Source organism: Sceloporus undulatus, chromosome 2, assembly GCF_019175285.1.
Source record: "Sceloporus undulatus isolate JIND9_A2432 ecotype Alabama chromosome 2, SceUnd_v1.1, whole genome shotgun sequence".
NCBI classification, from domain to species: domain Eukaryota; kingdom Metazoa; phylum Chordata; class Lepidosauria; order Squamata; family Phrynosomatidae; genus Sceloporus; species Sceloporus undulatus.
In genome coordinates this window covers 18,064,252-18,075,600 of record NC_056523.1, presented here as the reverse complement: position 1 = coordinate 18,075,600, position 11,349 = coordinate 18,064,252, and the positions used below count along the sequence as shown (strand labels likewise).

The window sequence follows — 11,349 nt, the reverse complement described above, 5'->3', positions numbered from 1 at the left end:
GATGATGATGATGATGATGATGATGATGATGATGATGATGATGATGATGATGATAATGAAATCCCAGAAAATTTTAGGGGTGCAACAGGACATTTTTATCCCAGAGTGTTGTGGCTGTGCAGCCTACTGAGATCCAGGGGACGCCAACATTTTTACATGCACAGGATTTCCCACCATTGACTTATGGGGTGGATTCTGGTTCAGTAGCATACAGGATATCCCAGGAAACATCTCACACATATCAGAATGTCTGCTCCATTCACATGGGCCCTGGACCCATGGGTAGATTTGGTATGAAAGGTTGATCAGCTGTTATGGATGTGGCAAACTGCTGCTTTCTGGAGGATAGGGCTGCCCCTGAAGCTACAGAAGTTGGGATTCTCTGTTCTGGAGCCTTGTTGTACTCCTCTGTTGAGGAACTTAACCAGAATCCTCTTGTGACTTTGCACTTGGCAAGTTTGTATCTCATTCTTGGCAAGTTTGTTTCTCATTCTGGACTTTTTATATCCTGGACAGGAAAATGGTTGTGGCTCTTCGGCGCTTTCCCTCAATGGAGTGCTGAGAGAGTAAAAGTGATTAGTGCTTCTTTTAAGTTCTTCCACTACAAACTAAGCTCTCACCTTTCAGTTCACCAAAGAGGATTCCAGCAATAAAGAATCAGGTATCAGTGGATTTGGATAGGAGATTTGTTTATTTTTGTCAACTTTTCAAAGTTAAAATCAGGAAAATCTCAGCCTTTCATCTTTCCATAGGTCACTAAAATGAGTACCCAGCTTGTTGGGGGCAATTGGCTTATACAGTGCGTCCTCGCCTTACGCGGGGATCTGTTCCGGATCCCTCCGCGTAAGGCGAATTCTGCCTATGCTCAAGCCCCATTGTAAACAATGGGGCTTGTGCACGGTGGCGCGCGGGGCGCAACGGGTGCGCGCACCCATTCAATTGAATGGGACGTGCTGGCTTGCGCGCGCCCCGCGGCTTGAGCACGTATGCTCCAGCAGCATAAGGCGCGCCCGTGTCATACGCAGGCGCACTGTACACTGTAAACCACATAATGAGTGCTTAGTTTACTGATAAGCAGTTTAGATATGTACTTGCTGTTGCTATTGCTGTAAAGTTATCACATTGAAATTAAATGAAATCATTGCTAATGTAGTCACCATTTGCTTTGCTTTGCTGTTACATCCTTTTTGACATATATGCTTTTTCATCACCCTGCCTGTGCCTGGTTACTCCCCACATACATTGCACAGCTATCATTTACCATTCAGCCCTTAGGGTGATCACAAACAGTTACACCTGATGGAATATTGTAAGTTCTTTAGCATCATTTACCTTTGCTTCTTTCTTTACATCCTTTGTTACATACCCCTAAGTTTTACTCTTGACATTCATGGATCATATCAAAATCCATAATTTTGGGCCCAAAACCAGCCCTCAACTTATGCCCAAATATATACAGTAAGCCATTGCAAAAGTGTAGGAAGGCTGCTTGGGAGGTAGTGCAGTCCTTAGTGTGAGTAGCAAGCTGGATCCAAGGTTATGCAGCAGGGGAGTGCACAGATGTACCTTTTGTTGTGCCTTTGGTAGTACATTAATGCAATCCAGCATGCCAGCATTCCTCTGCTTCTCTTAATTTTAGAGTTGTCAGGGTTGCCGGCCTTCTACAGGGAGGTGCCCACCAGGTGTGTTTGATCCTACAATTCCTATAATTAGGAGACAGGTCATCCAGCACATATGGAGAGCACAAGTTTGAGGAAGGCTGTAGTTTACAAATCAGCTAAGAGGAGCGATTGCACCTTCTTCCATTCCTTCCTTCCCCAGTTCTTTTGCTCATGTCTTCCTTTTTCTGTTAGTATGTCTCCAGGTATGCTGCACATAGGTGTTAGTGGATAGAAGGGAACCACTAAAAAAGATGTTGGGAGAGTGGGCCAGAAGAACTTCACTGATTCCATGTCTGAATTCATTGGTGCAACACAGATGTCTCCCAGCTTTGATCTTGCTATTCTTTACAGAGCCAGTTTGGAAGGGTGAAACAGTGCAGCCAGTACTTGCTGTGTCCCTATGACTACTGTTTTTGGTAGGATGTTTTCAGCTTTCTGGCTGTCAGACATGGTTCAGGAATGCACTTTGGACACATTTATGTTGTGAGGCATTTCAGGGAATAAAAGATGAGATGTTTTCCAGGTAGCTTTGTCTTCAGTTATTGATTTTTAGAAACTATAACCAGAGGGTTCTGCTGAATGGGGCCACAGGGCTGACAGATCTAGCATTCTGTTATCCACAGTGGCTACTCATATACTTCTGGCAAACCCACAAGCAAGACATGAGGGCAGTGGCCAAGGGGAACTTTCAGATCCTCACTCATGTCCCCTGCTGTTGGCATTCAGACACATCCTGTCTCTGATCCTGGTGGAATCCAGTTCCTCACCAGACTACAAGCCCCAAGATTCCATAGGAGGCAACTATCATGACTGCATCAGGAGCTAATGTAGTGTAGTGGTTTGAGTGTTGGACTATGACTGGAGACCAGGGTTTGAATCCCTGCTCAGCCCAGATACCTACTGTGTGATCTTGGGCAAGTCACACACACTGCTTCAGAGGAAGGCAATGGAAACCTCAGCTTACCAAGAAAAACCCGTAATAGGGTTTGCCTTAGGGTCACCATGAGTTGGAAATTGACTTGAAGGCACACAACGACAGCAATAATATCAGCACCAGTAACCATTGATAACCTTATCCACCATAAATTTGCCTGATCTCCTTTTTTGGTATCCCTGCCTAAATTGTGACAGTGAATTTCACTGTTTTCACTATGCACTGTGTGAAGATGTGCCTGTGGTAGGTTATTAAGGTATGTCTGGATTTTCAGAACATACTTTCAGAATGATCTTTGTACAACTAATCTTGTCTAGAAATTGTTTTCTTGTGTTTAAAACTTGTTTGTACAACTAGTGCAGCAAAGCCTTCTCTGATTGGCAGTGGCTTTTCAAGGCCTCAGGTAGAAGTCTTTCTCACCAAGCTCAATTCACACTGCAGAATTATAGCTCCATTATTCCACTTTAAAACTGTCATGGTTTGGTGCCTCACCACACTACAAATCCAAGGATTCCCTAGGAGGAAGCCATGGCAGATAAAGTGAAATAATAGTGCTGTCATTCTGTAGTGTGGACCTGACCTCTGTTAGATGGTGACATTTAAGATTAAACTCGAGCCTTCTGTGTGTGAGCTATTACTATTGGTCTTTGCCCCAAGCAACACTTCTCTGAACAGGAAAACCTAAAGAGCATGTGTTGTTTGTCTGCAGTGCTGAGTAAATGCTCCAAATTTCTTGGAGCTGAGTTCAGTTTTTTCAAGTATGGTGGTTAATGTTTAGTTTAGCTCCCAAAGATTAGATGGGGTGGGGCAGCAACAGTACAAATGATCGGGTGAAAGCAGTATATGGAGTGCTAAATAGCAAAAGCAGTGTGGTATAATGGTTAGAGTGTGGGATTGTGATGAGGGAGATGAAGGTTGAACTCCCCATTGAGCCATAAAAGTCATTCAGGCGGGTTAAAGACCACCCGTTTGGGGCAGCCTGCATCCGCCCCTTTCCCTGCTGTATTGGGGCCTCAGCTGCCAGACCGGCAGCCTCCGAGGCCCCGATCCGCCACTTTGCAGGCCGCGGGGAAGCAGCAAAAGGCCACTTCCCCGCGGCCTGGAAAGGGGTGTCCCTGGGGCTTTAAGCCCCAAGGACACCTGGCGATGGCCGGGAGGAGGAGAAAGGGGCCGCTTGGCCCCTTTCTCCTCTGCGTCGCAGGACACAGCCATGTAAAGGCTGCGCCCAGCAACGCAAACCCCAGAAGGAGCAAACAGAGCTCCTTCTTGCACTGTGGAAAAGGGCGCTCTAGGCACCCTCGCGTGGCACAAAGACATCACGTCCGCACTGCCTCGTTTGGAGGCGGCGTGGTCGTGATGTCGTAATGGTGGCGACCATGTGGAACAGCCGCTGCCATTTTGTACAGACTGGGTCCATATTAGGGTTAGGGGCGCCCCTTTCTAACCCTAATACGGACCCAGTCCGTATTTTCAGGCTCGTCTATAACGGGCCTCAGTGACTTTAATCTGGTTCAGTGATTCTCAAATTTTGGTCCTCCAGATGTTTTGGACTTCAGCTCTCAGAATTCCTGATTGGTGGCCAAACTGGCTAGGATTTCTGGAAGCTGAAGTTCAAAACACCTGGAGGATCAAAGTTTGGGAACCACTGGACTAGTTGCTCTCTCTCTCTCACTGGGTTGCTATTGGTAGGAAGAAGTGGGAAGGAAAAAATGCCTCTTTGAGGTCACTGGTGAAGAGACAGAATGATAGGATATTTAATAGCATGAGTACATAGGTAATCCTCTAATATGATCAGATTTTTCTGTACCATCTGCAGACCTGGTAGCATCTCTATAGGCTTTGCTCTCTCAGGTAGCCAGCCTCTGTTGTACTCCACAAAGATTATGGAATCAGTACAAGGAAGCTGTTGCCCTTTCATTAGTAAAGGGTACTGATCCTGCAGTAACTGGTTATTTAAAACCCTTTAATCTCTCATACATTTGAACTAGCATGCAGCCTGCTAAGGAGTATGAAAAGTGATAATCTAACACATCTGGAGGCATGCAATTAGGTAAACCTTACGTAGTCCTATGTTTCATCTTGGCTAGATCAGACCTATTTTGCAGTTACGTATTTCTGATATTCAGACTATGGGGAGTGATGCTTATGGAGTTTAAATGGTGCTACAGCCTAAAGGTGAAGGTATCAACAAGCTTGGGGGAGCCTGAAGGGAAATAAATTATAATGGGGGGAATAGACTGAATCCAACCCAGTGGATTCAGTGAGGACTGATCATGCTTATTGGCCACAGAATGCTAAATAGCAGTTTTAGGGGAAGTTTTGTGAAGTATCCCACCCTGCAAAAACTCACATGGGGTTCCCATATAAAGCATACACTTTGCTCATACAGGATAAGGAAATCTCTACTATACTTGGCTTACTGCTACAGTTCTTTACAGCTTGGAATGCTGGAGAATATGTGGCTTCAACTTGCCTGTCAGCTTATGGCAACCCTATGAATTTCATGGGATTTTCTTGGACAAGGAATACTCAGAGGAGGTTTGCCATTACTCTCCTGTGAATGTAGCGGCTGGTATTCCTTGGTAGTCTCCCATCCAAATGTTAACCAGGGCTGATTCTGCTTAGCTTCCAAGAGCAGATGGTATCTGCTACCATTACTATTAGTAGTAGTATTATTAGTATTATTATTCTATTGTTTTATTAATTCTTTAGTACTATTACTACTTTTGTTGTCTAGCAGCAAAATCCTAAACACATGTACTCAGAAGTTAGTCCCACTGAGAGCCCAGTGTGACTTGCTTCCTAGTAAGTGTGGTCCAGTTTGCAGCCTGACCCTTGCTGTCAAAGACAGAATTCCTCATTCCCTTTTTGTCTTTACTTTGTTCAGATGGGATGCCTGATTCCTCAAGGTGACAGCATTTTTAACCTTCCTGACACTCAACCATGTCACTGTTTATTCATCTGAAAAGTGAGCCTAATCCTGAATCTCTGTATCACAAGTGTCCTTGTCTTTTGGAGAGGTAATTATGCTTTCTCTCATGATGTCTGGAGGCGTGACTACTGTTCTGCATGGATTTTTTTCTGGAAAATGAGAAACTTTGAATCAGTCATAATAAGGACATATTGATGCACATGATACAGTTCAGAGAAGGACAATGAAGATAAGAGATAGAGAGAACAAAACATATGAGGAAATGTTGAAGGAGTTGGTTATGCTCAGCCTTGTGAAAAGAAGACTCGGGGTGACACCATTGCAGTCTTTAAATACTGTACCTCAAGGACTGTCACAGAGAGGGCTGCAGGTTTGTTCATTGCTACCCCAGAGGTAGGACCAGGTCAAATGATTTTAAGTTAGAGGAGGGTAACGTACACTCCAAGACTTATATTCCAAGGCTAGAATGATAAATATTCGCCTGTTGCTCAATGTTCAGAAGATCTGACTGTTCTAGCTATGCGTGAATGTGCATTTTACAGCTTCAAGAAAAGATTTGGGGCTTGTGGTCAGCACTGTGATGTTGCAGCAAAGAAGATGATTGTGATTTTAGCCTGCATTAATAGAAGCATAGTTTCCAAGTCAAGGGAGGTAATAGTCGCATTATATTCTGTGATGATCAGGCCTCATCTGGCTTCCTCCAATTTTAGATGCCTCATTTTAAGAAGAGTATAGACATGTTGGAGCAGATTCAGAGAAGAGCAACAAAGAAGGTAAGAGATATAGAGAACAAAAATATGAGGAGAGGTTGAAGGAGGTGGCTGAAGAGAAGACTGAGGGGTGACATGACTGCAGTCTTTAAATACCTCAAAAGCTGCCACAGAGAGCAAACGCTTCTACAGAGAGGAGGGGGTAGGCCTGTTTTCTGCTGTCCCAGAGGGTAGGACCAGGTCTAATGGTTTTAAGATAAAGGAGGGTAGATTTCTATTGAACATTAGAAGGAACCTCTTGACAGTGAGAGCACTTCGACAATGGAACCAAATGCCTAGAGAAGTGATGGGGCCTCCTTCTCTGGACATCTTCAGAAAGAGGTTGAAGTACTGCTGGGGATGCTCTAGCTGGAGATCCTGCACTGAGCTGGGGTTGGACTGAGAGGCCCCTTCCAACTCTATGATTCTGTAAGGACAGAGTTATGGTGAACTCAGAGGCCAATACCCTATTGCTATTTCCACCCAAAGTGGTTGAATTACTGTTTTGGATGACATCTCCCAGTATTGTCCATGCCGACTGAGGGAATTTGGGAGTGTAGTTCATAAAAATGTCTTTTCTGAGCAGTTGTGGGTCATCTGTATAGAGTCAAATGTTTCACTCTGGCTATTGCTCGGTGTATGCGTGGGGATGGAATTTTTCAAGAAAGGAATGCTTTGGCCATTTAAACTGATAGATGTTTCCTGCTCCGGCAAGTTTAAAATGCTGATTCTTTTGCTCCAGCTTCAGCTAAAGGCTTTTGAGCAGATAGGAAAGGGGATGAGGTTAGACCCAGGGTACCTCCTTCGAAGGCGTGTCTTTTCCTCCCATGTTTAGACACGTAAGAACTGGAGGTAGAATACAAGAATTAAGACCACACCACAAGAGTACAGCTACTGCCTGGGAGGCTGTAGCAAGGTCTTAACTCTGACACATCCTTTTTGAAGGCACTAGCTAGTTTATGGCGTGTTTAGATGGTGGATGGGGTAGGACAGAAGGAATATGTGATGGGGCATGTAGTGAAGTGTTTATTGACAGGGGATGTTGATCACATCCCTTCAAAATAACAGAGAAAATGGAGTACCTCTGGCTCGAGAATAACTACAGTCATTTTTCTCAGGAAAGAAACCAGGAGGGAGGTGACATGGAAATGTGGGAGGAACAAGGTTGTTTTGCTTTGGTAAGGAATGAAAATTTGCCTGCCAATGATTTGAAATTGTGTGTGCTTTAATTAATGTTTACATATGTTTCCTGTTTAGTCCTGACAGTGAACGTCTCTGGTGCAAACCTGTAGTTACTGAATAAAGGTTTGCTGAGTTTACTACTGAAACCTGGAATTTCTGAACTTTGGAAGGCACCGGTTTTGACAATATTATGAAGCCATAACAGTAAAAAGTAGGGACAGGCAATTTGGACACATCCCTCCTCAAAACTAGGGTAAGTGTGGAAGGTCCGGGGCCAAGGTAAGGGCTGTTCGACAGTGGAACACATTCCTTCGGAGTGTAGTGGACTCTCCTTCCTTGGAAGTCTTTAAGCAGAGGCTGGATGGCCATCTGTTGGGGATGCTTTGATTGAGAGTTCCTGCATGGCAGGGGGTTTGACTGGATGGCCCTTGTGGTCTCTTCCAACTCTATGATTCTATGATTCTAAGGTTTATACCCCCAAGAACCTTGTGGGAGTTTTATGGGTGATGGTAAATTTGTTTCCAAATTATACTGGTTAAAGGCTGCAGGAGGGGGATATCATGATTTGATTCCCCTTCCCAAATATTCTCTCCAAGACTTCTCAGTTGAATTCAATGCTATCTTCCTAGGCTTTTTTATGGCTAAAGGTCAGAGCCCCTGCACTAATGTAGTGTCTGCTTCCGGCTATCAGGAAGGTTCCAGAAGATGTGGTTGGAAACTTCTCCATTCCATGTCAGAGCTTGGAAATGTTTTTTTGTTGGCACTACAAGCTTTCAAAATAATCCAGCTGCCTGTAGGATGCTGGGAGTTGTAGTCCAAGAAAGTACTGTATACCCTCATGTACAAGATGACTTCATGTATAAGTCAAGGGAAGGTTTCAGGGTAAAAATCATGGGTTTTGATATGACCTGTAGATAAGCCAGAGGTAAAATTTAGGGGGCTATAAGGATGGAAGGGAAAATGTCACTTCCATCCCTCCTTCTCCTTCTCTGGATCTTTCCTGACCACCTGACACCACTTCCCAGGTGCTGGAGGAGAGGTTTGAAAATCAGATTGGGGAATTAAAGTGGAGTTAAAATGTGGCTCTTTGATGGGAAGAGAAGGCTTTAAAATCTGATTGCGATGAGAAGGAAGTGGAGTTTAAAGTAGAGTATAAGGAATAGGATAAGGGTCTTTCTTTGCAAGAGTTTGGGGTGAGCTTGCACCTTTCTTTCTGATGAAACAAATGACAGTTGTTCAAACTTTGTCCTTAGGTGAGGCCTAAGCACTCAATAAACAGGGAGTGCTGAGCTGTGAGAAGAGCAAGATGGAGGGGAAGTAAATTCAACAAGAAATGCAATTTTGGAAATGTTCAGCAGGAGGAAAGTTGATGAAATAGGACACTTGCCAAGCCACCTTCAGAGCTTTCCCATTTACACCTCTCCTGGAAGTGCCACCCTTGACAACCTTCAGCACATGGGATCAGCAGCTCCCACACAGCTTAACCTTGTTCCTTTCCTTCTCTGGGATTCAAATGTTTCTTCCGCTTGCATGATCTAATATGAACCAGCTTGTGTCCACTTATGACTGAGTCACCCATTTTTTGAATTCTAAATTACAGGCTGGACAGACAGGATGACAGACATAAATCTGTCAGAATTTTCCTTAGAATAAAGTGCTACAGTAAGATCAATGGCGTGCTTTTTTATTAGAACCTGGGTCTGGAGGGGGGCTGAGGACTTCCTTAATGTGTGTGCTGCTCTGCAATGGAAGGGTGCTTTTTCTCCAAATGGATGGATTGGTGTCCATGGAAAACTGCTGTCAAAGTCTGAGCTGTAAAAGCTGCTTTTTTGGGTTATCATTCCCAGAATCCTCCAGTCAGCATTGCCTATCGGTCATGGTGTTGCCTTTTCTCCCCCTCCATGTCCCAGTAGACAAACGCCATCTTTCCCCTTTGCTCCATGCTCCCAGCACAACCACACTTTTTTACTCTTACACCTAGAGTGTAGCCAGTGTTTTTATTTCTCTGGGGAAAGTTTTAATCCAACCCCAGGGATTGCTTGCTTTACTCAGTGATGGCAGATGTTGGGGAAACTGCATGCAGCTGTTTTGGTACAGAGCTTGGGAAATGGACTGGTCCATGCTGGCTCTGCTTTGTTTGACTGTGGAAAGCATTCCCACTCCCAACCCAGTCTCCCTTTCTCAGATGAGCACATCCCAAAAGTCACAGCAACCCGTTTCTGCCCACAATGTCCTGCTTAGTACAGGGGCAGAAAAGTCCTGGCAGCAAGCAGATTGAAATGCCTGGTAGCAGCTCTCCTTTCTTCCACCTCATCCCAAGACATTTAAACAAGGACTCATGCAGGAAATGGAAGGAATTATAGCACTGTAGGGGCAACACAGCACAAAATAAGTAAAGAGGTAGTACAGGAATACCTGGTTAATATAAATGAGTTCAAGTCTGTAGGGTTAGATGAACTATATCCAAGGGCATTAAAAGAACTGGCAGAAGTAATCTCAGAGCTACTGGAAATAATCTTTGAGAACTGGAGAACAGATGTCACAATGGACTGAAGAAATCAAATGTCCACATCTTCAAAAAGGGGGAAAAGTGTAATCGCACGAAGGACGTCCTGTCCCTACCTGTCATTATCCCGTCCTTCCCTCATGATTGTGGGAAGGACTTTCACACTGCATTTGTGCTTATCCCATCTGGGAAGTGCGAATGATGACGATGGCGCTAAAGACTTTCAGGTGAAGTGCTGATCCTATCATTAACTTGTCATTAACCTGCAAATAAAGCAACATTGGCCGGAATTTTGATTAATGGAAGTTCTCATTAATACAATGACAGGTTAATGTCTGTTAATGACGGGATCAGTGCAATGATCTGAAAGCCTTTCACACCATCAGGGTTAAGGATGGGGGAGCAATCTTGTCCCTATCCCGTCCCCTGTGATAATTTTCTAGGACTCGGAACAATGGATGCAAGCTACTTCAACATAAGGAAGAAAATCCTGACAGTGGGACATATTCCCTCAGAGAGTGATGGAATCTTCTTCTTTGAAGGTCTTTAAGCAGAGGCTGGATGGCCACCTGTCAGGGGTCTTTGGTTGTTTGCATGGCAGGGGGTTGGACTTAATGGCCCTTGACGTCTCTTCCATCTTTATTCTATGAACAGCAACATCAAGAAAGCCCAGAGTATTCTGGCCAGTAAAGAGAGCCTGAATTGCATCATTCTGGAGAGTAGGGACTAATGCAGAGGGGTGTTTACCATCCCTCCTCAGTTTTTGGTAGACCCACCATCCTATCTATCTCTCAGCACTGCCTTTGTGCTTGTGGTGCAGTCTATGAGTGCATTTTTTTAAAAAAAATTAATAGAAAATTTGATTAATTGATTTTGCAACTACAGTCAGCCCTTCTGATACACCGATTTTTAACATGGATTCAAACATCCACGGTTTGAAAATGTTAAAAAAAAAGTATAAATTTCAAGTATCAAACCTTGATTTTTCCATTTTTACAAGAGACACCATTTTGCTATGTCATATTTAATGGGACTTGAGCATCCAAGGATTTTGTTATCCACAGGGGATCTTAGAACCAAACCCTACTGTATAACAAGGGTCCACTGTTCTTGTAAAGGCAAGTACAGTGGTACCCCGGGTTACGAAATTAATCCGTTCCGCGGCGCCCTTCGTAACCCGAAAGATTTCGCAACCCGAAAAAGCCATAGGCGCTAGCGCTGGAAGCCGCGATTTCGTGCGAAAAAGCGCCGAAAAGCACCAAAATTTTTTTTAGTAACCCGAAAAAAACAACGTAACCCGGAACAGTTTTTTCCTATGGAATTTTTTCGTATCCCGGAAATTTCGTAACGCGGTGCTTTCGTATCCCGGGGTACCACTGTAGTTG

The 11,349-nt window shown here is 44.2% G+C and overlaps 1 long non-coding RNA gene across 4 annotated transcripts in view; it reads left to right on the top strand.

Annotated features, from left to right (window-relative positions):
• LOC121923541 overlaps positions 1-9,130 on the top strand; it is a 14,967-nt gene extending 5,837 nt beyond the window's left edge. The window contains exons 2-6 of one of the 4 annotated variants that reach the window (XR_006102394.1): positions 5,483-5,615; positions 6,238-6,300; positions 7,395-7,454; positions 7,534-7,711; positions 8,712-9,130. This is a non-coding gene — a long non-coding RNA (uncharacterized LOC121923541). The remainder of the gene's footprint in view (positions 1-5,482; positions 5,616-6,237; positions 6,301-7,394; positions 7,455-7,533; positions 7,712-8,711) is intronic. The other 3 variants (XR_006102392.1, XR_006102393.1, XR_006102391.1) reach the window with 3 other exon arrangements.
• The last annotated feature ends 2,219 nt before the right edge of the window (positions 9,131-11,349 follow it).